This window comes from Nyctereutes procyonoides, unplaced genomic scaffold (assembly GCF_905146905.1).
Source record: "Nyctereutes procyonoides isolate TBG_1078 unplaced genomic scaffold, NYPRO_anot_genome, whole genome shotgun sequence".
Lineage (NCBI taxonomy): Eukaryota > Metazoa > Chordata > Mammalia > Carnivora > Canidae > Nyctereutes > Nyctereutes procyonoides.
Window position 1 is genome coordinate 71,212,660 of NW_026575140.1, and position 27,904 is coordinate 71,240,563.

Below are 27,904 nucleotides of genomic sequence, written 5' to 3' on the forward strand. Positions count from 1 at the left end.
TCGGATGACTTTCTCAGTATATATAGCATTCTGGGATTTGCACAGTAGGATTTAAAAACAAGGACCTACCTGACTGCCCAGGTAGCTGTTGGGTATGTAAATCTCTTTCCCCAAAGGGCTTCCTTGAGTGAGAAGTTCACAGGACAGAGCTTTTCAGTGGCGGGCTTTGCTTTAGGGCACAGATTGAAAAGTCATCTGTAAGGTGGGAGCCCGATGAGGAGGCTTATGAGGTTCCCAGCACCCACACTGGAAGTCCTAGACTGCCTACCTTCTGTACAAGAGGAGCTCTGTGCTGAGCGGAGAGGGCAGTGGAGACACTTCCAGATTGCACCAACCTCCTTCTCCCCACACCTGTTGACTCTTAGCCCAGAGCCTTCTTTTGTTCTGCCAGGAAGATTGGCTTCCATTGCCTCTGCAGCTGCCACCTGAATGTATTCTGGGCTTTGACTCCTCACTCCGCTTCATTTATCAATGCATTTTCATCTAGGTCTCATTTTCCAAGGATTCGTTGAAATCTCTCATCTGCTGGTGATTCTGACCTCACTCCCTATTCCCTTTATTATTATGGGTTTATTCACTTTTGTATTCCTTTAGCATCATTTTAATGGGGTCTCCAGAGAGACGAGAGGTTAATTTATTGCCTCAGTCTGCCATTTTGAACCAGAAACTCTATTCATTTCTTATGCAGAACAGTTTGGCATTCTCTTTGTGTTCCTGCCTCTTTCCAAAAGATGCCCTCAATACCTCACCCTCCACACACAAAGTGTCTTATCGAAGGTATTTTTCTAAAGAAAGACAATTTCTTTTCTCAGAATGCTGGTGTGATATATTTAAATAACATTTTCTTCCCAACTTGCCCTATGCAAACCACTCAAGATGGTGCATGATTCATAGTAAGTGTTCAATAAATATTATTTCCCCTTCCCCTCTTCATAGTCTTTGCAGGCCACCACTACTCAGTTCCAATAACATTCTTCCAACACTCCTGCTCTCATTTGAATATATTTATGGACTTATGTTTATTTCTGGATCGGCTTGTGTATATATATCTCTTTATATGTGTTTCTTCATGTTTGTCTGTATTCCCTTTAAGGAAAATGATGCCAGAGGTGTTGAATGACTCACTCAATAATGTAAAAGTAAAAAGTGGTTAAGCCAACACTTAGAACCATACTATGTAGCACAGGCCTGGTGCACTTTCCACTGGACGACCCTGACCTCTGAGAATGTGTGGATGGGTCATGTCATCCTCCTCCTTCTCCAGCCACTCCCAATCGCAGAGTTTCTGGAATCAAGATCAGAACCAAAGTCTGTCTTAATCCTAAAGTTAATGCAAATGGTTCCTTGGCAATTGCCCTACCACCCCAGCATTGCCTCGGAGGGCTTTAGGTTGAGCTAGGTGCTCTGCACTCATAAAGACTCAAAAATTAAGCTTGGGGGTCCTCACGTAGGCTGCTGAGAACTCTCTGCTCATATAATTCTCAGGAAACTCGAGGAGACTCATATTTCAAGGCCACTATTAGGTTAAATGGGCATCTGTGGGCCAGCATAAGAACCAAATCATCAATCATTTTTGATGGGAAAATGTGTTCCCAAGTAATACACAAGCAATTCATGAATGAGCTACATCTCATTTATAGGTCTGCTTATTCCCCGAAGCAGGGCTTAAGGCAGGAGAAAAAGGAACAGAAATGGTGACCCTACAGTACCTTTGAATATGCTTTCCTCCTCTGCATCCTCCATTGTAAGCCTGCTATTTTAGATTATTAAAAGGGAATTCAGAGAGAAGAAGAAAAGAAAGATGGAGGAAAAGGGATTAAGGGGATCTTCTGAATCACATATTCCCTTTCATAAGGAAGGTACCTAAATTAAATCTAGAGTTCTGCTGCCTTTCAACCTCAAGTACGAGGGCAGGACTGGCCCCCAGACCCACCCCTACTATGTAGGAGCTGCACTGGATGACCTCTCAAGGTCACTGCAATTCCATGAAGTATGAATTTAGTTCCGGAAGGCCCTATTAGATTTAAAGATAGTATTCCATTCAGCAGTGTCTGGGGGAGGGGAGAGTGGCATATCTAGGCCCCCTCGCCACCTTTAATCTCTGCATAACCCCTCCCCATGAACAGAAAGCCTGGCCATTCTTTGCCATCCAGGGGAGCTCCGCATTCTGTATTCTCAGCTCCACAGGCAGCCTTTGCTCTGTAGCTGTAGAAGGAACAAACTCAGTCTCCCACCTCGCCCCCAACCCCCACTCACCCCCCACACAGTCTAATTAAATGTCTGTGCAGTTACAATTGAGCTCCTCATGCTCAGAACCTATGGCAAAGGGCAAGAAGCCCCCATTGGTTCAAGGAAGAAGAATTCAAAGGATGTTTTTTCAAGAGACCAACAAAACAGAAGGTGCTGCTTGTGCTATCTTTGATTTAGGAAAGCGTTTTTTTGTTTGTTTGTTTGTTTGTTTGTTTTTGTCATTTTGTTTTAGGAAACAACAACAGAATGAAGGAAGAAGAAGGTGGTTACCCATGGGGCCTTGTCAGTGGAGGAAGGAGAATCTTAAAAAAATTTAAAAAAAGAAAGGAAAGACCAGCAGGATAAAGAATGTGGAAGAGGAGAGAGACCAGTAGGTGGGTGGGTCGGTGGGAATTTGTCCCTATTTTGCCTCTAATGCTTGTCAAAATGTCCCACTCTTCAGGCTACAGCAGGCTGATTCCATAAACAGAGAGGCTCATCTCTTCCCCTCTTGAAATCTGAACTGTGTAAGATGTAGTGAGGAAGAGCACATTCAATCAAAGGATCACAGAGGTCCATGTGTGCACATGCTATATTTATTCCCTTGTTTGGGAAAATCTAATCAGCCTCCTGGACAGTACATGCCCAGACATGGGCCACACCCGCTGAGACTCAGAGCCTTGAGAAGGGGCCATGGAATATTTGGGGCGCATTAGATTTGCATCTAGCCAGGTTCTTCCACAGCCTCAAGATCTACCCCTCAAACCATTGTGTCTTTGAAACACAAATATTTTCTGAGAGTCACCTACCTGGCTTCTTTGGAAAGAGCACTTGTAATCAAAGCAATCTCAGAAGGCTCAAGCCTGCGGAAAGAGGACCATGGCTAAGATTGGTGGGAATGTGGATAACTTGGGATCACTTCCAGGAAGCAAGGTGCATGTGTGAGAAACCACACCCCAGGCCGGGCCCAAGCCTCAGTGGAGAACATAGTGATGGAGAAGAAAGTACTTGTGTTAGGAGGGAAGAAAATGAGGGAAGGATGTAATGCAGGTGAATAGAGAAACAAGAAGGAAGAAACCAAAATTAACTGAGGATCGTTGTTGCAGCTTGTTGCAGCTTCTGGATGTAGCCTTTATCATTCCCATTGCAGAAATTCAGGAATTGAGAAGCTACAAGCCAAGAATTTACTCTTGGTCACACAGTGAGAGTTGGACTCAAGATCAGAACTGAAATTCGTCTTAATTCCAAAGCTAATGGTTGTGGTTCCTTGGCAATTTCCCCATCACCTCCGAATTCATCCCCAACCACCCAGTAGGACTCTATTTCAAGTGCCACTTATTTGGCCATTTTCTGGGCTCTAAATGGAAACACATGAAAGTCCTGTCCACTAGCCATGTTAGGAACAACAATTCTGGAAAATGGCCACATTGTGAAGGGGCCCCAGGAGATGGACTATCCATGCACCAGTCTACCCCTGAATATGTACAGAGGCACCATTGACGTCAGCACTCCATCTGTGCCTCAGGCCCCACCCGCAGCTTCAGGAGGTCTTCACATTTTCCAAGCTCCAGTCTCTTCCTCCCTCTGCGTTGGGCTATAAAATGTTCTCTTCAATTATTTCTCTACTTCTCGCTTCAGAACAGCCAAACCAATAGCGCTGCTCCATGGGTTATGTGCCGTATGTCACTGTGCTGTGAAATATTAAGCCTTCACAATAGGTCCGAAGTCAGAGACGCACAATCTTTTAATGGTTTAGCTCACTCGGGCTATTTGAAAGTGGCATAATATTGCTATTTTTAAATAAATGGGATCTGTATTAATGAGAGCCGACCTCTCTCGGCCCTGCAGAGCTGCTCCCTGCGTCGAGCCTACATTGGGGATTTGGCATGAAAGGGAGGGGGGAAAACAGCTTTTCACAATGGGAACCAAGCAGTGCTTTAAATAATGTTCACAGATGCTAATCATCTTGGGGGAGGGGTGGTGCTGGGATGATTATTTGAGTGGATAATAGATTTCATCTTCAAAGAAGACTTAGAGTCTTGATATTGAGAAGAAGGTGGGTGGCACATGAGTACAAGTGTGGGGGTCGGTATATGTACAGGTGTGTGTGCAGGTGAATGTGTGTGCAGGTGTGCATGCATGCATGTGTGCAGGTGCATGCGTACACATGAAAGTGGTTTGTGTGTTTGGGGGGGGTATGTGTACATGTGCACACACATGCTCAGGGGCCAGACATAAGCTAGCACGAGGTAGGATGGTATTGACAGGGACATGCTGAAATGATGACAATAACTGTGCTTTTGGAGGTTTGAAAGGGGAGCCTCTGAGGAATGGGCAGGAAGCCATCTTGACCAGCTATGGAGACAGTGACAAGTGAAGAAAGATCCTCTAGAATAGGGATATGTCAGGCTTTGGTAGATCCATAGTTGGAAGACTCTGGAAACCTGGAAGTCAGTTCCTACCCTGTGGTCTGTCAGGCTGACATCTCATTGGCATGCAACAGGTATAAAATAATAAATCAGGCTCAGTGGGGCCCTTCTGCTTCTTGAGACATGATATTCTATTTGGAGACGTTGAGGACATAACCGGCCAGGCAACCCAGGTCCCTGATTGTCAAGGCCCCCTTGCCTCTGGGGACCCTGATAAAACTGTCTCCTCCTCATTTGCAAGCTGGAGCTAGAGCAGCCGAAGCAGACTAGGATGGGTCAAGGGGACTTCAGAAACAGAAGTGGAATATATAGCAGAGGACTTGAGAAAAAGGCTTATGAGAGAGGAGGAAAGTCCCTCTCCCAAAGAATCTAGCCACGAGAATTTACAAGAAGCAGCAAGCCAGCAGCTCTACCACCAGAGAGCATGGGCCTCAGTTAAAAACAACTCTGATAGGCACTCCTCCTCCAGAAAGGGATTTACCTCTTTCTTCCTTTTTAGAGGGCTAGACATTCCGGTTTTGATATATTCAAAAAATATGTATGAGTTTTCTGGATATGTAATGAATAGCCTGGTGACTATAGTTAACAGTACTGTATTATATGTTTGGAAATTGCTAAGATAGTAGATCCTAAAAGTTTTTACCACACACCCACACAAATTGTAACTATGTGAGGTAATAGTTGGGTCAACCAGTCTTATTATGCACACTATCTGTCTTCGTCTCCTGGGTCCAGGCTGATTCTGTTCCCACTCTGGCTTAAGGTCACTAGATTTAGCAATAATGGCAAACAAATAATTTTTTAGTGGAAGTATCTCTCATATGCTACCTGAGATGTATTCACCCTACAGATGATTCCTCTTTGAACTGAAATTCAATTTGACTGGGTATCCTGGGTAGTCCACAGAGTTAAAGTGCTGGGGGGAAACCTCAGAGAATTTCTCCATATTCTGCAGTTTGCCCGTTCATCAAATACTTATTGAGCACCTTCTGTGTACCAGGCCCTGGCAGTATAGCATTTACTGTGACAGCCTGGGCACCACAGTCATGGGGGCTGGGTCTTTCTCATTTCACGATATATATACATCGAATCTTTATGTTGTACACCTTAAACTTACACAATGCTATATGTCACTTATATCTCAGTAAAACTGGAAAATAATGCTATATGAAAGTCAGGAAAGTCACTCGATCTGCACCCCCTCTTATTAGTTATCTTTTTTTGTGTAACAAATTACCCCAAAACTGAATGACTTAAAACAACAAATGTTTATTAGCTCCCAGTGTTTGTGGGTCAGGCATCCAGGCACACCTAGCTGGGTGCCTCCACCTCAACATCTCTCAAAAGGTTATGGTGTTGGCTGGGGCTGCTGTCTCATCTCAAGGCTCAACTGGGGAGGCATTTGCTTGCAAATTCACTCACATGGTTCCTGACAAGCTTTAGTTCATAGCAGGCTGTTTGACTGAAGGCATCAGCTCCTAGCTGGCTATTGGCTGGGCCTCCCTACATTCCTCACCGCATGGGCCTCTCTGTATAGAGTAGCTCAAAATGCACCAGATGGTTCCCCTTAGAGTTATATTCTGTTAATAAGCTGACCTCAGAAGTGACATCCCATTGCTTTTGCGATATTTTAGGTATTAGAAAGGACTCACCAGGCCCAGCCAGTCATCATGAGGAAGAGCTTACACGAGTGTATAAATACCAAGAGACAGGGATTCTTTGGGGGAAGGTTATAGGCTCCTACTATATCTTCCCCTTCAACAAGTTTCAGAGACCAGGACACAGAAGTTACTCAGGACTGTGTCTTGTTCACCATTGTATCCCCAGCACTTAGCATGGAGCAAGGAGGAGGGGCCCTCACCTTTCTTGTCCAGCTTAGACCCAGCGTCATAGACCTAGTGGCTCATGAGGGTATTTTCAGTTTAGTAGGATCCATGTTCTGAGGTCTTGAGTGTCTGTGTCTGGCTTTGGAGCCATGACTGACCTTCTCTATTCCTTCCCTTTCATTACCCTGCATTCCACCTTCTCCATCTCCCAAATGCTTCTTGGAAAAAGATGGAGAAACCAGGGGATATCACAGGGCATGACAATAAATATGAGGAAAATAAGTAGTCAGGTCTAGAAAGAGAAACAGAACACAGAGTAAAAAGAGAACAGAAAAAGAAAGCACTCCCCTGCTGCTACTTCATTTAAATAAGACACAAACATTCATTAAACAGCTACGGTGCACTGGATACTTTCTCCCATTTGTTCATTTAATCCTTATAAGTTTTCAAGGCAAACATTCTTATTCTCTTTCTGTAATTCAGAAAATTGAAATTCACAGAGGTCAAGTGACATGCTCAAGGTCCCACAGCTGATAAACAAACTGGAATCAAGCCCAGCCTTGTTAAGGTCCCTTAGTGCTCTTTGCATGCAAACAGGTTGAAGATGATGGAGAGGAGGGAGTATCAGTCTACTTACATCAAGATTTGATATTACCAGGGCTCTGTTGTGGTAGTGGAGGCAGTTGTTTATGGTTAAACAATGTATAAATTACATGGGAAGGGGAGGGTAATGAAGCATGTTTCATTATAGAAAACAAAGACAAGTTGATCAACAAAGACTAGAAGGGACACAGTCTCCCTATCATAGGGCTATACTTGGTTTGTGGCTAAAACCAACCCTATTACAGCAAATCTCCCAGCTTGAACTCAGACTTGGTTCTGCATAACCTTGACTGACTCTCACAGTTTCAAATGAAGATAGGCACCAAATGAAAGGACTCACAGGACCACACTGAAGATCGCAGAGGAATTCCAGGATGGCACAAGCAATGGCATTGAAGAGAGGGGCATTGTTTCTCAAAACAAATAAGGAAAGCAGGGGCACAATCCTTTTATATGTTAAAGCTCCAGAGTGTTTGTTTCTAAAAATTCCATTTCCTTACCATAGGGCCATAGATCTAAATTTATGACAGGAGAGTGAGTCCTTGATCTCTTTCTATAAGGGACTGAACTCGGAGGCAGGTTGGTAGGTTGACGAGGAGACTGTATGAGGGAAAGACCTTCTTTACCATACTGCCATTCCTACTTTGTAGACCCTTCCAACACACATATGCGGCGCGCGCGCGCGCGCGCGCGCGCACACACACACACACATACACACACACTCACACACACACACCCTACCAGAATCTGGATACATTCTTTTTTTTTCCATTCATGACAGGTGTTTTCTTGTAAATATGAGGGCCTGTCTTCATCCTTCTGCTTTCACCGCGATCCGTCAATTCTGGTAGCCCATTGCTCCTGAACATGCCCACCTAAACCAACTCTGGGTGAGTGTCAGCAGAAGCTTGAAATGATCTCACCCCAGGACTAGAAGAGACCTCTAGTAGTCATTACCTGACTCTTCCTTGTTCCTGAGCCTCTCCAGAAAGGCTCAGCCCCAACCCCTACTACTCCCTTTGTTTAGTGAATTCTAGCACCCGGATGTTATTTTCTTGAATCTCACCAATTGCAATATAAATTTATACGTGCTGAGGCAAGGGAGCAAAATGCATTTCACTGAAGTAAAACATAGTGATAAATATAATAGATGACTGGGAATCTTCTTTTTAAAACTTAGCAAAAGTTAGAAAATAAACTAGTTTGTAAACAAGTTACAAATTGACCACTGAGCACCTGTGTGGCTCAATGGTTGAGCATCTGCCTTCAACTCAGGTCGTGATCCCGGGGTCCTGGGATTGAGTCCCACATCCGGTTCCCCTCAAGGAGCCTGCCTATATGCCCCTGCTCTCTCTCTGTGTCTCTCATAAATAAATAAATAAAATCTTTTTTAAAAAAATAAATTGACCACTAGGCATTAGGGGCACCATGAATCTGTCACTATTTTGTTTGTCCTGTTCAGGTTTCCCCCTCTTATCCTCCCCCCTGCCGCCTCCTCACTCAGCATTCAAAGATGTAAAGGAAGGCCAGAGGAATAGAGGTCAGGAAACCTGGGGTCAAGTCTGAACTTAGCCACTCTATAACCTTTGTCAACACAGTCTCTGCATGCGCAGAATGAAGAGGTTGGACTGGGTTAGATCTAAGTCCCCGTGCAGCTCTGTTTCTATGAATGATATGTATGCACTGCTATGACAAGGAGCCTAGATGCATTGCAATCACTGAGTTATGCCATCCTTGTCAGGAAGAAGTGCCATGGCCTCCTCATCTGGACTGCCACTGCCACCATGGTTATTCAGAGGATTCGGGGAATCTTACGACTGGCAGGTGCCTTCCCTTAACTGCAGCTCCCACAAGCTGGCTGTCAAGGGAGAGCTCAGAGTTGCTGCCAATCCCTTCTGAATTGCTAATACAGAATAGCTGCAGAGCCCCTGCTGGAGGCCCCCCTGCTACTGACCCCATCAGGGGCTGCTGCCATTTCGCGGGTGCACCAGCCTCCAAAACCATGTGATCCTTCCCAGTGCTAATGGCATTCAACACAGAAACACTGCCCTGACAAATGGAGTTCAGCCGCTCCAGCCTCTCAGGCTCAGAGCACCAGTCAAATCCACTGCAAACACCTCCTGCTTACAAAGCAGCCTCAGGCTACTTGGGCTAAAATGCTTAGGGCTCTTGGCTTCTGGACAGAGGCGCCCACTCCCCAGCCCCTTAAGGAGTGTATGTGGTGACCCATCAGTGAATGCCACCACACCAGAGAGTGGGAGCTGAATGGACTGGGACAGAGCGATGGAGGCAAAAATGGTGTGAGGGTAGGGGCAATGGGCATTGTTCTTTCCACCACTTTTCTTGTGCCAGATAAAAGTGTTCAACCTCCATGCTTGCCAACCCCTTGAATGTGTGTGGCTTATATAAATTAGGGGATCAAGGAGACAAATTCTATTTTGGAGTAATGAGAGACAATATAAAGATCAGAACAACCACAATGAAACCATTAGTATGGGAGAAAGAGAGAATTCTTCGTGGGAATAGAAGGTTTATAAACCCACAAAGTAGAGATCCATAATGAACTCCCCGTTCTGAGAGCTTTGCCATCCTGTTTCAACAAACCATTCCAAACATCTTGTTTGATAACTTTTCACCTTTGTACATGCTATAGAATGCTCTTTTCTTGCTTTTAAGTCTCATCACATTAATGATGAAGGGATCCACACGATACATGTGTCTACAAATCAACTTGTGGGAGCTTGAAGCTTTCCTGCACTCTCTCCCTTCAAGCAAAGTCAATCACCTCCTTTTTGTCACATTATCCTTGCATATCCTTTATGGTATAACTCGGCATGCTGTTTTGACTTCTGTTTATGGTTTGTCTTGCCCACTAGACCATAGGTCATTGAACAGAAGGACTGTTTATTATTTCTTTTCTTACACAGTGCTCAATACAGTGTATAGCACACAGAAGTGCTCATAACTATTCATGGAATAAATGAATAGGTGAATGAATGAATTAGGGTCAAACACTTTGAATTTTGGCATAGATTCTTGTCCCTGAGCTATGGTCACAGTCACATGGAATATGATGTAGCTGCTTGGTAACACTGTCCAATGATGTGGGGCCAATCTTTTAACCCATTTCTTCACCCACCGCCTATAGTGGGGACATCAGGAATTGTCTAGCATCTTAGGAACAATTGCTCCCACTCTAAACAGTAGGATAGTCAGTCTGGTTGCCTGGCTCTGAGCAGTTATATGACATACTACACTCTCATAATCATCCATCAGGACTGATTTGGGAGCTAGTAGAAGAAATATATCCATTAAGCCAGTGCTGAGTCTCAGTAACTGCCGTATGGTTTGAATAATCAATTGCCATTATCCAACATCCAATAACCAATGGAGATGAAGGCATCCCTCCTCCCACCCCCTCTTTCCTCCACCCCAGCCAGATTTAATAAGATGGCTCATGATACTCCATCTCCTCATGGAACCCATGAAAGCACCATAATCAAGTGTCTCTCGTTCACTGGATGTTCCCAATCAGATGAGGAGGGTTTACAGGTGAGAGCAAGCTGGAGGCTTGGATCCCTGACTTGGCAACCCATGCCCCCATGTTCACCACGCTGGAGGGGTCCTCTTCAGTACACTGCTCACAACTCGGAAAAAAACACCCGCATCAGCCATTTTTCATAAACAAGAAAGAGACCAATTTCCAAGATGCCGCCTGATTTCCATAACCCTTCCTCCCTCCTTTCTGAAGCACGATGTAATCTCTCCCCTGCAATATAATAAATATTTCACTTTCAAATCCCGATTCATTAAAGGAAGCCCAGGAGGGAGAAATAATAAGGTGTCGCTTTACAGCCCAAATAAAACAGTGAAAGATATATTCTATAATTTATACTTCCGACTTTAGGTTGAGATAATTCATATATCATTTTCAGTTAGGGACCCAAAATGGTGCTGTGTCAGCATATTGGCTGAAAAATAACTTTTTGTATTATTTTATGCCTTTCAGTAACGTGCCCTGGTTATCATACATCAACACTAGGTTGAGTTCCAGTGTCTCGGCAGCTCCTCTAAGTCATTTTCTTTCCTAACCAATGTGACTTTCCCTCCTCGATACAGATAGAGCCCCTTAGCTGCATGCACATGCATACTCTCCCAGGCACAAAAGCACAGCTCCAACTGGAATCAGCTGAGCCATTTCTCTTACCATTGTGGCCACAACTTGACTCTTCTTTTCTCTAAGGATAAGAAAACTAAGTGAACTCCAGTTGGAAATAAGCTGTATGATATTTTCCAAAAGAAATACAATCTTACATGTGTATAGCACTTAACAGGTAGGTGTTTGGAGGGAAAAACATCAGCTTTGGGTGTAAGTTCAAATCCCAACTCATCCTCTTACTATCTGGGTATTCTTGAGCAATATTTAATCTCTCCATGCTCTAGTCTTCTCATCCATAAAATGGGGATAATGATAGCTGGCCAAAGAAATTTTGGAGAATTGTAACTGAGGTGAAAGTAATCATCAAATCATGGTAGAAATTCTGCACTTGCTATGCGTGTGTGTGTTTATGTGTATATACACTAGGTGCACAATAAATGTACACACACATACACAGAGTTGATATGGTCCAGCACTTTCAGTGGATTATCTCACCTATTGTCATCGTAACCCCAAAAACCTGCTACTACTGCACTCCTCATTTTACCAGCAAGGAAACTGAGTCTTGAGAAGTTAAACCATTTATTTAAGATTGTTGAATATACATAATAGGTATTTAGACAATGACACTTTTACTTGGTTTCTGTTTATGAAGTACTTTCCTAAACATCTCATTGGGTTCCCATGGTAGAGCTAGGAGCTGAACAAGGCAGGAGGATCATTATGAGAAAATGCATCCACCTGCCTGTACTGCCATGTTGCGGGGGCCTTGTAGCTTTTCTCATCTGCTTCAATGGCCCTTCAGTTCAGATATATGGTGAGTGTGTAGGGTCTTTGGAGTCCTTTAGGTCAATTGGGTAAACATCAAACTTTCTTGGCCAATCCCTTTCTACTCAGCAGATCTCTAGTTACTCCATTTGTCTGGAAGGTACTATATTGAGACTAATTTTCTGTGCCACACAATGATCCCCCATAGATAGAGCCAGCCCTTCTCTGCCTGAGGAAATCAAAGAGGACCCCAACAGCATTCCATGCTGTGGGGTTCCAGCAGTAGCAGAGGCTTGATGTACATTGTCCTGCCAAAGGTTTTTAGCTGGTGTTCATACACTTGGGTTTACTCTTCCTTTTCCAGATCATTTGGTGGAGACCCACAGGGTTAAAGTGACATGGACTTAACAGAAGCTGGTGTCAGCCCCAGGGTCTGCACCCAGAGCCCTGATCTTCTTGCCTCCAATGTACTGTGAACTCTCCCTGTCCAAGTGCTAGACAAGCCTCCACAACCAGCCCCCTCAGTCCTGGGAGTCTGTGTTCAGGAATAATGATGGCAATAGAGTAAAAACAACAACAGGGGCATGTGCAATGAGTCAGGCACTATGTTGATACTCTTTGTGTATTAGTTCATTTAATCCCTACAACAACTCTATGAGGGCATAACAACCCTACTATTACCCTTTCATAGTTGAAAAAAACTAAGACTTTAAAAAATAATTCTCCTGTGGTACATCCAGATAATGGAATACCATTCAGCACTAAAAAGAGATGAGTATCAAGCTATGGAAAGACAGGCAGGAATCTTAAATGCATGTTACTAAGTGAAAGAAGCAAGTCTGGAAAAGCTGCATAGTACAATCTAGAAAAGATGAAACCTTGAAGACAATAAAGTGACCAGTGTTTGCCAGAGGCTGAAGAAGGAAGGAGGGAGGGATAAGTAGGTGGAATGCAGGGGATTTTTAGGGCAGTGAAACTACATAATATTGTAATGATGGACCCATGACATTATGCATTTGTCAAAACCCATTACAAAACAAGGAGTGAATCTAATGTGAACCATGGACTGTAGTTAGTAATAATGTATTGTATAGTATTGTATAGTTGTATTGGTTCATCGATTATAAGTGTACCATGCAAGGTATTATCAATAGGGGAAGCTGCATGTGTGTGGTGGGGTGGGAGATGGTATTTGCGAACTCAGTACTTTCTGCTCAATTTTTTCTATAAACCTAAGATGGCTCGAAAAAATAAAGTATTATCAAAAGCAAAACAAAACCAAAAAAAATTTCCAAGGTCACTCGATCCATAAGTGGGCAGCCATGATTTAACCTAAACTTTGGCTCCTAGGTTTTAAGTCAGGAGATGCAATAAGCCTTTATCTGAGTTCCAATTTTCTCATCCCTAAAATGGGAATCAGACCAGTCATACCTCTCTCTGGCCCCTTATTCAGAGAGTGCAAGCAAAATGGTTGACTGTAAAGAATTTGAAAAATTTTTGTCAGCTGTCAGGTGCTGTGCACATTCAAGAAATGACCATCATTGATCTGAAATCCCATCTACTGGTCCATAAAAAGGATGTTGTGCTTTTCTGGTTGCTGCTGCTGAACTTGAATTGGAAGAAAATCATGTGAAGAGGCTCATAATCACCTTCCCCTTTCCTTGGACACTGGCTCATTTGATTGGGCTCAAAGGGAGGGCTGAGTTTCCAGGCCCCAAAGAGGTGGAGCAGCTGAGGACACAGAATCTGTGGGTCTACAAAGCTCTTGAAGCAGAAAGAAGAGAGAGAGAGAGAGAGAGGACAGCTGCAACAGAACGGTCATTTATCATAAGAGCGATTTCCCTGTTAATAAAGTGACCTTGTGTAAACAGTTCAACTTCTCACAGCTCTTGCGTCATTAGGAAAGGGACACCACTGATCGATTGCGACCACACGGTCTGCTGAACCAGGGTGAACTGCCACCACCCAAAGAATTACATGTGATTCAACCCAGCCGTGGGGTCACAGAGACACTGGGCAAGGGAAGGGAGATGCTTCTCACCAGCTCCTTGTGGGCAGAAGGGTAGACTAGACCCTGGGTAGTGGTGGGCCAGAGATGGGGACTCCTCCCAAGACCTCTGAGCTGAAAGCAAAATGCCCCTTGCAAGGCTTGCTGCATCCAGACCATGCTGTCTGTCCTCGAGATTGCCTGTGGATGGCTTTTTGGTCTCCCCAAAAGAGAGATCAAGTAGGCAGGACCCTCGTTACCCGCGTCTGTGATGTAAAATAGCTGAAAATGACCACAGAGCTTCAGCCTCTTTCAAGCTCCCCTGGGTTTTGCCTGATGGAGTCACGGCTCAGCACATTTAGATTCTTGGCTGAAGGGTCACCATTGCCATAGCATACAAGCCACCAGCAGAAGGGGAGCTGGCTGTCTCAGCTCCAGTACAGAGACCAGAGGAAGCCCAGCACGTCCTCACTGGAATCCAGGAGACGGAGCTGGGAGATAGGGGTGGGTTATCATACCTTGCTCTGCGTCCCTGAGTGAGGGTTAAACCAGTTGATCTCCAAGGTGCCATCTGGTTCTGAGAGTTCCAATTATGTGCGGCGCTTCTCTTAACTAAACATATAGATATTAAAGCAATTTTTAAAACTAATAAGGTGAGCAGCTGGAGTGGAAAATCATCCTCACATTAATGCAACCCTCTACTCCCCTCCCCAATTGTTTTTCTCTGCCCCCTGAAGCTGAGATATGGGATTTGCCAATTTTTGAAATTTTACAAAAAGATCTTATTTCCTACAAAGACAAAAGACATCTTTTAACCCTCTTTTCATGTTTCCTCTGGTCTGGAATCCTGAGAGAGGGAAGCCTCCATTCTCCAGGAAAAGAGGACATTATGCAAGAAAACCAAACCCATCATCACCCCTTTTTCTCTCCTAGTAGAAGCTTCCAATTCCCAGTCAGTGCTCTAAGCCCTGGAATTAACCCCCATTATGTTGCATAGCAGCCAGCCTCGAATACATACAATGCAGGCAGAGGGCTTTTTGATGCACTGACACAATTTGGTGAACATAACATATTTCTTTCTTTTCAACAGAATCTCTCCTACCTTTTGTCCCAGTTCTTTAAGGGCTGCTGCTCTCGGCCTAGCTATCACTGAATCTTCAACGGAAGTGATAGTTTAAAAAGGACTCAAGTTCTCTCCCCTCCCAGGAGTATCTGCATTTAAACAGGGAACTCTTAATGGTTGAAATCTTCCACATCAAGGAATGAATCTCTAACAGTAGAATTTAAGACTTTAAGGCAGACAATGGGAGCACTCTTTTGTGGTGGGGTAGACCTGGCAGGGACACTATCTTCTCAATCAATTTCTCACACTGGGCCTATCTGCAAAGCCCACCTGTGGGACTTTGGAGAGACAGAGACTGCTTCTTACTCAATAAAGAAAGCAGCTGGGGAGCCTGGGTGGCATAGTAGGTTAAGCGTCTGACTCACGTCATGATCTCAGGGTCAGGGGATTGAGCCCCACATTGGGCTCCATGCTCAGTGTGGAGTCTGCTTAAGAATCTCTCTCTCCTCCTACCCCTCCTGTTTGTGCTTGCTCTATCTCTAAAATAAATAAATATGAGAGAAAGGAAGAAAGCAGCTAGCTGTGCTCATGTTCCAGTTATCTTTCATAATAACGAGAAGGATCAGCGTTATTCCTGGGAATAACGTGAGGTCTAGACCCAGTGAGGGATCATGTCTCTTGAGAATCTGTAAACCAATCTAGATGAGGGGTTGGGGTAGAGTGCGTTCTTGCTTGACCTGAGGGCCAACCTCTTTTATTCATATAAATATGAATAAAAGTAAGTAAAGTAACTTGCTTCAACAAAGAAAAATTGAGATCCAACTGTTTAAGAGACAATGTGGAAAATCAGGTGGGGAGCAAGGAGTAGAAAGAGCTGTTAAAATGGGGGTGGGGGAGGTTTGATTACTGTCCTTGAGGGACCCACAGTGTAGTGGTCAAGATGAGCATATACTTAGCACACTGTAATACCATGTTAGATGTTATATGGACAAAGTGGTATGGGAGCCCAGGAAGGGGGCAGCTAATGGCACAAAGGTGTCAGGAGAAGCCTCAAAGAGGCATTTGAACTGCACACTAAAGAATGAGCAAAGTCTTTCCAGAGATAGAAAGCATATCGAGGCATAAAGAGTATGGAGGGCTCGGGACTACACAAAATAACAATTCACCTAACTAGCTGTTTTCCTTAATTAGATCCTTCTTCCAAGTACCTCTCCATTCTCCAGCTAGACGCCTATGCATGTGCCATGGACACCTGCCAGCTGGGCATGTGGAGCAGGCTTACTGGTAAGAAGCCAGTCTACAAGGGTGGGTGAGGGCTGGATAGTGGCCTTGAATATCATACTGAAGAGGAGAGCTTCTTCTCAAGCCACCACTACTACAGAGTGAAAAGCAACCCCTCAGCATATTGCAATCAGCAGAGGAAGTGAGTATAACTGGGCCACTAGCAGTTTTTGGAAGTTCTTCGAGGGAAATGTGCTTGGAGTCTTAGTTTTGCCCTTAAAATCCTTGCCAATGTTGGTTTATGCTATAATGTATCCATGTCTCTTTTAATATAAAAATAATATTTGCAACCACTTCCTAGTGAGTTAGACAGGGATTGGACATGTTCGTCTCGTGGGGTCTCTCACTCCCAACACACTGCCAAGTCCCTCGGGGTGAACACCCAATCCAGGTTGAGAAGCATGCCCTGAGGGGTGTTATGCCCAGATCTGAGCATTAAAGAGGAGGCAGTGGGAGGGGGACGAAGCCAGAGGCAGGAAGACCAAGTAAGAGGGAGATCGGCTAAGAAGGGCAACACCGACAGGAAGGGAGAGGAGAGAGTAGATACTAGGGAAGGTTTCTGTATGGACTTGATTGGACTTGGAAACTGTTGGTCATTGAGCAGTAGAAAAGAAGCTCCCGAGTCCACGTTTTCTCCCACAGTGCTAATTACAGTCTCTGTTGCTATGAGACAAATGCTCCCCTCACTGAGCCACTTCAAAAAGCCATTTTATTAAGCTCGCGGGTTCTGTGAGCTAGGAATCCAGAAGGGCAGAGCTGGGATGGCTTGTCTGACCCACAATTTCTGAGGCTTCAGCTGGGAAAATCTGAAGGCAGGAATCACCATGTGGGACCTGTACTCCTATGGCTGGTGGTCAATGCTAACTGTCAGCTAAACTACAGATGGGAGCCAGGGGGCCTGGGCTCACTTGGGCTGCCTTACAAGGTCAAGGTGGTGGCTTGGTTCCAAGAGCAGGCATTCCAAGGGGGCCAAGGGCATGGCCTTTTCCCCAGCCTGGGAAGTCAAAAAGCATCGCTTACAATGCACCTTGTTGGTGAAGGCGGGCACAAAAGTCCGCCCAAGTTCAACAGACTGTCAGGGTCGTAGACTAGGATGGGGGAAGCATTGAGGTCGCATTGGAAGAAGAACACGTGGGATGGGAGGCTGTGCTACGCTCATCCTTGGAGAAGACAATCTGCCACCGCGCTCTGTCAGGAGACCCTTTTCAATTTTCACTTATAGTTATAAGCCCAGTTTGTAACTGTGAGCAATTGAGAAGTTCTTATGGGTTTCACCTTTGCCTTCCCCCGCAACATCTAGCAGCAGGTCTTGTTTTCAGAAGGGTTTAGTAAGAATTTGCGATGAATGAATAAACAACAAATGAATAAATGAATGAGTAATGGGCCGCTGGAATGTCTCCATGGCACCTGACACAGACATCTGCCTGGAGAAACTGGAGCTCCTTGAAGGAAGGGCCCACTTAAGGAAAGTTGGTTTTATTGCTCTCACATCCCTCCTGTATGTTCTCAGCTAATCCGGCAATCCATTATTTATGTGTAGCCTAATTAAGGTTGTGAGTGGCTTGATCCTTGTTTACTTAAGCCTATCCCGGAAGATTGTCAAGATTAAATAAAATTACCTCCAGGCAGGCAGGCCTCGCAGGGGCTAGGCTAGAAGAGAAGACTGGAGACTAAGAAGCTGCCCCTGGTGTTCTGGGGAGCCTGCACCTTGGAAAACTTCATTTCTGTCTCCCACACACGCACGCATCACACGCCCGTGCCGTATCCCCACCCAGAGGCACAATGGACCACACACGTGCGCAGGCATCCATGAACACCTCTCCACGCACAGGGGGCCGCCGCTGTGTAAATGCACTCTTACACAAATGCTACTGCTCCTGCATTTGCTGCTGCCAATTCCAGCTCCCTTAATAAAGATTCAGATAATCTAGCCCAAACAAAACTCAGTGAAGTCTGAAACTAACTAATCGAAAACGATTAGCTCCTCTCAGCCTCTGAATTTACCCTTTTCTTGTAAAACCAAAGACCAGTTCTTATTTGGATACTGGCCTTGTATATTTAATGAAGAGACAAAAGGGTGGCTGGAGTGGTGGAGATGGGTTAATATTTTTAAATGATTAGTAGCAAATTAGAAAATGTTTCAAAGGGCCATTTACATTCCTCCCACCCACCCCTGAGCCTGTTCTTTGGAACAGTAGTTAACCCCTCAGTATCCAGCTCGTACTCAGGGTTAAAGGGGCCCCTCATCCATGGGAGAACTTTTGGGTTTGCTCACACTCACATCCAAATGGCTTTAGGGTACCTCAGGGTTTGAGAGAGAAGAGCTATTCTTGGCCACCACTCTTCATCCTCCAGCAGCGTCAAAAGAGATGCTATTGGCAATTGGTTATCTAGGGTGAAGGCCTGGGGGACAGTGATAGAGACAGGGTCCGCGACCAAGAGTGAATGCAGGAATGGAGGTTAGAGATGAAGGTATCATCCACATAACGGTGGTAATTAAAGCCATGGAGGTGATGAGATGACCCAGGAAGGGCAGCTTGTGTGGGAAGAGAAAGAAGCCTAGAGAGCACCTATGTTGAAAAGGCAGACGGAAAAGAGGAACTGGAAAGTTGTCCCTGAATCAATATTCTAAAAGGTAGAAGGAGGGGCATCTGGGTGGCTCAGTGGTTGAATGTCTGCCTTTGGCTCGGGTCGTGATCCTGGGGTCCTGGGATCGAGTCCTCCATTGGGTTCCCCACAGGAAGTCTGCTTCTCCCTCTGCCTGTGTCTCTGCCTCTCTCTCTGTGTCTCTCATGAATAAAAAAATAAATAAAATATTTTAAAAAATAAAATAAAAATAAAAGGTAGAAGGAGAATCCAGAAAAAAAAATGAAATCATAAAAGTTAAGGGAATGGAGAGTTTTGAGAAAGAGAGAGTGGTGGTCACATCTAATGATGGAGAGAAGTCCAGAAAAAGGACTGAAAATGTCCCCTGGCTTAAAAATCTGTAGTCCCTCAATGAGCTTTGACACACAGTCCAGTGAGGTCATGGAGTAGGGGAAGGGAGGCAAGTGAATGCATGGAGGGAACAAGAGGTACAAAAACGGGTGGATTAATCTTCCAAGCAACTTGTCTAGGTAGGAAGTGAAGAATCCAAAGACCCGGGATCAAGAGCAAGGAGAGCTGTTTAGGATATGAGAAATCTGAGCCTCTTTGAAGGATAAAGAGGAGGAACAAGTACAAAGAACATGAAACAATGGAGGACAGAGAGAGAACGAGGGAGTGAGGTCCCAGCTTGGTAGGAGAGGATGTGATCTGGGGATGGTGGGGAGTGGGCCATGAATGGGAAGAAGGATCCTTCCTTCGATAGTGGGAACGGACTGGGAAAGATGCATAAATCCAAATGGTGCGGACACCTGAGAGAAGATGCTTCAACACTTCAGGTTTCTAATTTTTCGGAGGAAGTAATGGATGAAAACATCTGCTTAGCGTGTGAAGGAAGCTTGAGAAGAGAGAAGGGGATGAGTGGTGAGGAGGAACAAGAGTGAGAACTGCCCAATGACAAAATAGTTGGCCCGTTTTGCCACAGAGCTCAGACTGTCCCTGGGTTATGCGATGTCCCTTTGGAATTCTCAACAAATCAAAGTATAGGGGCAGAGGCAATAGATGCATCGTGGAAATTTGCCAGCTGAGTACAATATATGATAGAGTCCAGCAGACACACCAACACCAGAGTCACTGGTGACAGTCGTGGCCGTATCTGTTGTGCACAGTAAAGAAGCCAAGGCACGAAGGCGCCCACACAATGACTGACACAAAATCTTCAATAAATGCTGGCTATTGTTAGCAGCAACCAATTGGTGATCTCCAAGGCCATTCCCTATCTTGAATTATAAAATCTAATATTCTTCTATTCTACAAAACAAATAAAATGGAGACAGGGGTTTTTAACAGAAGAGATTAAGATTATCAAAGGGATTCCCAAGAGGAAGGGCTATAAAATGTCCACAAAGGCTATTAAAGAAGGGGATAGAATCCTGGATAAAATGAGGATCAGGATGGGGGGCACCTGGGTGGTCCAGTTAGTTCAACATCTGCCCTCTGCTCAGGTCATGATCTTAGGGTCCTGGGATGGAGCCCCACACCGGGCTTCCTGCTCAGTGGGGAGTCTGCTTCTCCTTCTTCCTCCATCCCTCCCTGTGCGCTCTCTCTCTCTCTCTCTCTCTCTCTCTCTCTCTCTCATTCTCTCTCAAATAAATAAATAAAATCTTTTTTAAAAATGAGGGTCAGGGACACCTGGGTGGTTCGGTGGTTGAGAGTCTGCCTTTCGCTCAGGGCATGATCCCGGGATCTGGAATTGAGTCCCACATCGGGCTCCTTGCAGGGACCCTGCTTCTCCCTCTGCCTATGTCTCTGCCTCTCTCTCTCTTTGTGTCTCTCATGAATACATACATAAATAAAATCTTTAAAAAAAATAAAAATGAGGGTCAGGACGGACTCCTAGGTGCCCGGAGACAGGTCTGAAAGCGATGTGCCATAGCATCGTGTGCAATCCGTGGGCTCGGGCTGCCCCCAGCCATGCGCTGCGTAAGTCTTGGGCGGCAGGAGAGCAAGAGTCACATCTGCCGCAGGCTCAGCAAGGGAGGTGGCATGTTTGCTGTCCCTGCTGTAGCCCGAACCACCCCACCCTGGCCCCCAGCCAGCCGATGACAAAACTGAGGTTGGGACAAAAGCAAATGCCATGGCTCGCACTTTAATGGAAATCTGGACGACCTGCCAGGGTTTCCACCTTAGAGCTTGTGCGCGGCCACCCGTTGTCGTCGTTTCCCCAGCACAGGCAACGCAAACATCACAGCAATGAGCACCGAGGGCCTGAAAACTGCAGCGAAGACCATGAAGCAGCAGATTTATGAATCGAGGCCCTGTTTCCATGGCCGGGCACGGGGGAATCATCATTTCACATAAATAAGCCACAACATGACCTAGAGTAATCCTCGGCAAAAACAAAGTACTAAGGGAGCCTGGGTTCCTGCTGTGAAATACTAAGTGTGCAGTTTAAGCTTATTTGAAGCATGTAAAAGCCTTAGGGCCTGCACATGGACCCTGATAGCTTTAAGGAGAGCCTGTTTCGGTTGGAACAACGTTGTCTGGTGCCTAATGCTTATCAAGCACCCAGGGTGGTAGGCCCAATTATAGAATTAACATTGCTCCTATCTGCTCAGCCAAATAGAAAGTAACTACTCTGTGAAGGGGCTAGGCATCCGAAATGAAGCAGGGGAGGGAGAGGCCTCTAACTGATCTCATTTTTTTGCCCAGCAGCATGGTGCCAGTCTCAGAATCTGTCAGGCAGATGGAGGAAGGTAGGGGTAGAGAAGGGATAGGAAATCACTTCACTTCATCAAATCTTTCTGCCCACCCTTGTATCTTCTCTCTCTCTCCATCTCTCTGGGCTCTTTTTGTTCAATCTATTAATGTTTCATGTGTTTCTATCCCTCCCCTCAGCACAGTCCACAAGTAGGGCCAGTTGGGTGAACTAAATAGAGCATCAGAGTCACAGAGACCTGAGCTTGAATCATTCCATCACTAACACCAGCTGTGTGCTCTTGGGCCGTCTCATTTACTTCTCTGAGTCATACTTGGCTCACTCAAAAAAATAGGCACTAACCCTCAATACTAACCTTTCAGGGTGAATCTGAAAAATCAGTAAGATGACAACTGCTAGCCTCCAACATACTCTGTCTTGCCCAGAGGACCCAAACACTCGGATGTCAGCTGGAGTCAGCCTTATCCTGAGAGCCACATGAAATTGGCCTGCACCCCAGCCCACTTGTGGGAGAAAACCTAGTCTTTCCAGAGGTTCCCAGGGGAGGCATTTAATGCTTCTCTTGGTTACCGGGCATCGGCTCCGGGGGAGGACCCATTTTCTTATCTAAAGATGATTATCTCCTTTCTAGTTCACACATGCTGAGGTTGGATGCCACCCTGCCTCCTCCATTCCTTCCGAATACTCTTGCCCTGAGACTGAGGCTTTTACTGAAATGTGAGGAAAGAGTTTGCCTCATGGTACACCAAACACTCTAACTGGTGAGGACATCACTGTCCAATTTTTGAATGTCCTTCACCATTCCACCACCTCAGGATCCCCTCCCTGGCAACTCTCTGTGCATCTCAACCTCTCCCCTCCCTCTTTTCGCCTTCTGCTCATCCCCATCCCCAAATTCCTATCCATCTCTTACACCAAGCAGTTTGGTCACTTTCTTCTGTGGCCTGTCTTCCCATTCCATGCTTGAAGTCTCATCTTCCACCTCCAAAACACCCTGTCGAGGTATTTTCTTAAACAAAGTCGGTCCTCTTCCTAGGAGGAAGTCTGGTGTCAGCTGTTAATGCAACAATTATGTTCCCCCTACTAGGCACATCCTCAATCAATAAATGTTAGTGACCTCTTCTCTCCTTCAACTAAAAAACATCTTTTCTCAGACCACCTGCCCCTGAAATGACCTTCCCAATCTCTAAGAGCCTCCTGAGAGCATAAGCTCTCCCGACCCCGTACAGCCTGTCATTCACTTCTCATTGGTTGTTCCCCCCACCTCTGAGCCTGCTCTCTGAAAAGTCAGCTTCAATTTGCCAAACCCATTCTCTGTAGCAACTGAAACTGTTGACTATGAACTCTTCCCAACCCTCAGGCTCCTCAGGGCCATTGCCCCTAGCCCTCCACCCTATCTGCAACCATCCCTTCTCAGGGGTCCCTCCTCCCATCCCCACCTCAGATGTGTGGACACTTCAGCTATGTGGACACTGCCCCCATTAGTAACTCCTCTCTTCTCAGTCTTCTCAATTTTCCCTCCTATCTCATCCATTCCAATGGTTCAATGTCCCAGGAGGTAGGCAGGGCTGTGAGCTATCATTTCCCCAAAGCTGCCTTTCTCTCTCTCTCTCTCTCTCTCTCTCTCTCTCTCTCTCTCTCTCTCTCACACACACACACACACACACACACACACACATTTGTGAGCATCTCCTGGAAATCTCTGAGTGAGGAACAGGCATTGCCAACTCACAAATCCAAGCCATGCTCACCATCCCCTCCAACCCCACTGCCAAGCCCACACCTCCTCCAGCATCGCCACCTTCAGTTAGGGAATCACCAGCCTTCAACCCTCTCCAGGCACCCGTGATTCACTCTGTAAACATTTACGGGCTTTTCTCCCCAGGTAATCTCATTCACTCCCATGGCTTTAAATAGCATCTATATTCTAATGAATCCAGAATTTATATCTCTGCCCCAAGTTCTGCTATCAGCTACAGACTCATATATCCTACTGCCTATTCAGCATCTCCTCCTACTCAACTCAAAGGCACCCCAAACTTAATATAACCAAAATTCTTACCTCTTCCCTACCACGGGACTTCTCCTTTTCCAATCAAACTTATACTAGTAAATAACACCTCTAACTATGCATTTACTTAACACAAAAACATGGACATCACTTTGATTCCTCCCTCCTCCTCTCTCCCCCACATACTTCAGCCTGCTAGCAACTCTTGTTTCTTGTTCTGAAATGTATCCTAAGTCCCACTTTTTCTCCCCACTTTCATGGCCACCCCCATGATCTAGGCTATACACTTGTTCCATGGACAATTCCAGTAGACTCCTGTAGGGTCTTTCACACTCTTATAGCTTCACACAAACTCATCATACCCTGAACAAGAAAGCTCTCCACAAATATAAACGGGATCATGCCATTCTCCTACTTAAAACCCAGCAGTGGTCTCCCATTTCTCTTGGAAAACACTCCAACTACTTTATCATGTGCTGTAAACACTTGTTGTCTCTCCAAAGTCCCCTCATCCTACTCCTCATGGGATGCATCTGTGATAACTCAACATTTTTTACGTTCCTCAAATAAGGAATGTACCAAGCTCTCTCTAGCCCTCTTTCTTCTGGCATGATACTCTTCCTTCTGAACTTTAGGTCTCAGCATCATTTTACTTCCTCATAGGAGCATTCCTGACTCTCCAAGCTAGATTTGTAACTGTTAGCCTACCATTTTCTTATATTACCCTGCCCTGTTCCTTCCTAGCATTTAGCCACTTTCTGGGGTTTTTTTTCTTTGCTTGTTTGTTTCCTGTCTCCTCCATAAGGGCATGGGCCATGTCTATTTTGTAAACCATTGGATTCTCAAACTGGAAACATTGTCTGGAACATAGTAATTGCTCAATAAATACTTGCTGAATGAATGAATGATTGAAAAAAATGAATGAATCTTAAATCTGCATAAGGTGTTTGAAAAGACGCAGTCCTTGTGCTCAAGGAATGAGCTACCCAGTAGAATATAAGCTCCAAATTTTGTGAGAGGCATGGTTAGCTCATACAGAAATGCAGAGGTAAGCATAACCAACCAGTCTGGGGGACTTACGGAAGAATTCAGAAAGTTTACAAAGAGACAGGATAGGTATGACACAAGATAGGGACTTGATAAATTAAAAATTGTTTTTGTCGCTGATTGAAGTGAAATTAAAATTTACATTTTCCTTACATTTTAGCTCGACATCAACTCAGGTTGATGCTGGAGAGAAGAGCTGGAAATTTTGAGTATCAGTGCGAAATATAGTTTTGGTCCTTGTAAGAAAATAGGTAATCGGGAATCCCTGGGTGGCGCAGCGGTTTGGCGCCTGCCTTTGGCCCAGGGCGCGATCCTGGAGACCCGGGATCGAGTCCAACGTCGGGCTCCCGGTGCGTGGAGCCTGCTTCTCCCTCTGCCTGTGTCTCTGCCTCTCTCTCTCTCTCTCTCTCTCTGTGACTATCATAAATAAATAAAATAAAAAAATATATTTAAAAAAAAAGAAAATAGGTAATCTGTTGGTATGAAAAATAGATTTCCCTCTCTCACCCTTCAAAAAGATAGCCTCAAAATTCTATTGAGTCCAATGTGTCAATATTATGAATGTAAAGCCACAGGCTACAGGTGTGAATTAATGAATCGAATTAAGGACAGAATAAGGATCATGTCCTCTGAATGACATTTTCTCCTTAGCATATATGGTATTCATCTTAGCTTCATTATACTGTGGAACAAATAATTCCAAAATCTTAGTGACTTCCACACCAAAAGTTAATTTCTCACTTATGTGAGTATTGGGCTCATTTTTATTCTTGACCCAGGCTGAAGCAGCAGCTTCTATCAGGGACATGTTGGTCTGGAGACAGAGGAGAGAAAGTTATGGCAGAACCAAGTTACGGCTCTTAAAGCTTATGTTTGAAAGTAGCTAACATCACTAACACATTTTATTGGCCAAAGTCAATCATATAGTGAGGACTGCTGTCACTGAGTCAGGGATGCATAATCCTTGCAAATATTTGGTGATAAAAATACAACCTACTATGACATATATAATCCAAGTTCATTGCTTACATTATTTCCCTTAACTGTAAGAATGCTGAGAAATACTTACATAAGCTCTAGATAGGAAATACAGACAAGACAATAGTTGACACCAGTGATGGAATGAGACAGCAGGAAAAATCCCAGCAAAGACAAAAATTCCATTCCCTATTGGCAGACTAACCCTGCAGAGCTAGAGTTTAGGATTTCCTACAAGATTTCCACCTAGAATATCTATATGAACAAAATAGTAGTTTCCTCTTCTTCAACAGTCATAATATTGGGTAAAATTTGAAGCATTTAATTAATGCCTATGTTTTATGGAAACATACTGGAAAATACTGTATACAGAAGTTTTTGGTTGGCCTCAAGAACTACCTGGTCTTCTTTGCATGTGATGAGCATATTCAAAAAAATAAATTCAGGGTCAGATTCAGCAACTTCTCAATCATATCATTAAGTGCAGATCAAATAAACATTTTAGAGGGGGAGCAGGAGCCCCCTATTTAATTACAGCAAATATTCAACCATAAGTTCCACAATAACAGAGAACACATCTTACACATTTTTTAATCTTTGGAAGCTAGCATAGTGCCTGGTACCCAACAGGTGCTCAATAAATGCTTCACGCTAACACGTTTCTGGAGGGGAGGTTATATCCAATTTCAAAATGCTCAGTCAACTTGACCCCAAAATTCCAAGCTTAGATACATATCCTAAGAAAATAATCAGAGATGTTCACAAAGAAAACAACTGGAGATATATAGGATGCTTATTGCAGTCCCATATATAATAGCAAAAATGATTAACAACCAAAATACCCAACAAAAGAGTACCAGTTAAATACATTAGTGTATATCATATAATGGGATGCTATACAACAATGAAAAATCATGTCTTCAAAGAACATGTAATTGTAAGGGAAAATAAAATATATTACAGGGGAGAAGAAGTTCAAAAGCTCATAGATATGCCAAAACGTCATTTTAACAAAATGCATATAGAAAATATGTGTACATATATGCACACACATACATGCATACACACATACATGCATACACACATACATGTCTGAATGGGACAGAAAAAATGATCTGCTAAAAGGAAAGAACATGTGAATTTCTTGCAAGTCCCTTTTGGCCAGTAAAGATGGGGTATCTTTCATGTACAGAGGAGTGGGACGTGTAAGGATGAGGAGACAGGCTAAGCTGGGGCTGGAGACGAGGCAGGCTAGGAGTTGAGGCAGTTGACAGTTGGTGGGAATTGGGGGCATGGCAAAGAACTCACATGTCTAATGGAGATTTTTATTAAATTTTGCTGTGCAATATATATTGTATCCTTCTCCTTTGCCTCTGCAAAGGAAAACTCTGGCAAAATCTTCATTTTCCTTTTCTACTTTGTGAAGACAGATTCACTCTGTGGGGAGGGAGGGTGTCCAAGTGCCAACTCTTGCTCAGGGACGAGAAGCAAGGGTGTCTGAGGTACCCAGCCCCATCTGGGATATCTTTCAGGAAGAAAATGCACCGAAATATTAAACAGTCATTAGCTTGGGGTTGAGAGGAAAAGGTGATTTTCATTTCCTCTTTGTACTTTAATGGATTTTCCAAATTTCTGCAATGAATATGCATTACTATTATAATCAGAAAAAAATGTTAGTTTTAAACAATAAATTGATGTCAAATGAATGAATAAGTGAATAAATCAATGAAGGAATGAATTAACTAATTAGCGAAATGATTGACCTGGGCAATAGAAGCACAAACAGGATTCTAGTTGACAAATTTGCTTGTTCTTATTTTCTGCTGTGGACATTAGTCAGCCTCTATCTTTAGATGAGACATATTTAAAAAAAAACAAGAAAAGAAAAAAATCTTCAGATGGAAGCAATATTTTCATGCCCTCTACTCTGCGACATTTGCAAAATGCCTCCATCTCCCCCAGCCTGGCTCATTCCTGACATGCCCCTTATCTTTTCCCGCAGGGTCTGTGGCCAACACCCCCAGAATTCACCAGCACAGAATTCCATGAAAATCAGAGAAAGCAGGCAATAGATGAAGAAGGCAGCACCTACAAAGGAGACTGCTGCCTGCTGGCTTTGAAATTTTGTGGCTCTGTGTTTAGAGGGCCTATGTGTCCGTGATGTGTACAGGCATGACATCAAGGTTGCAAATTGAAAACATACTTCACACACACCTGAACA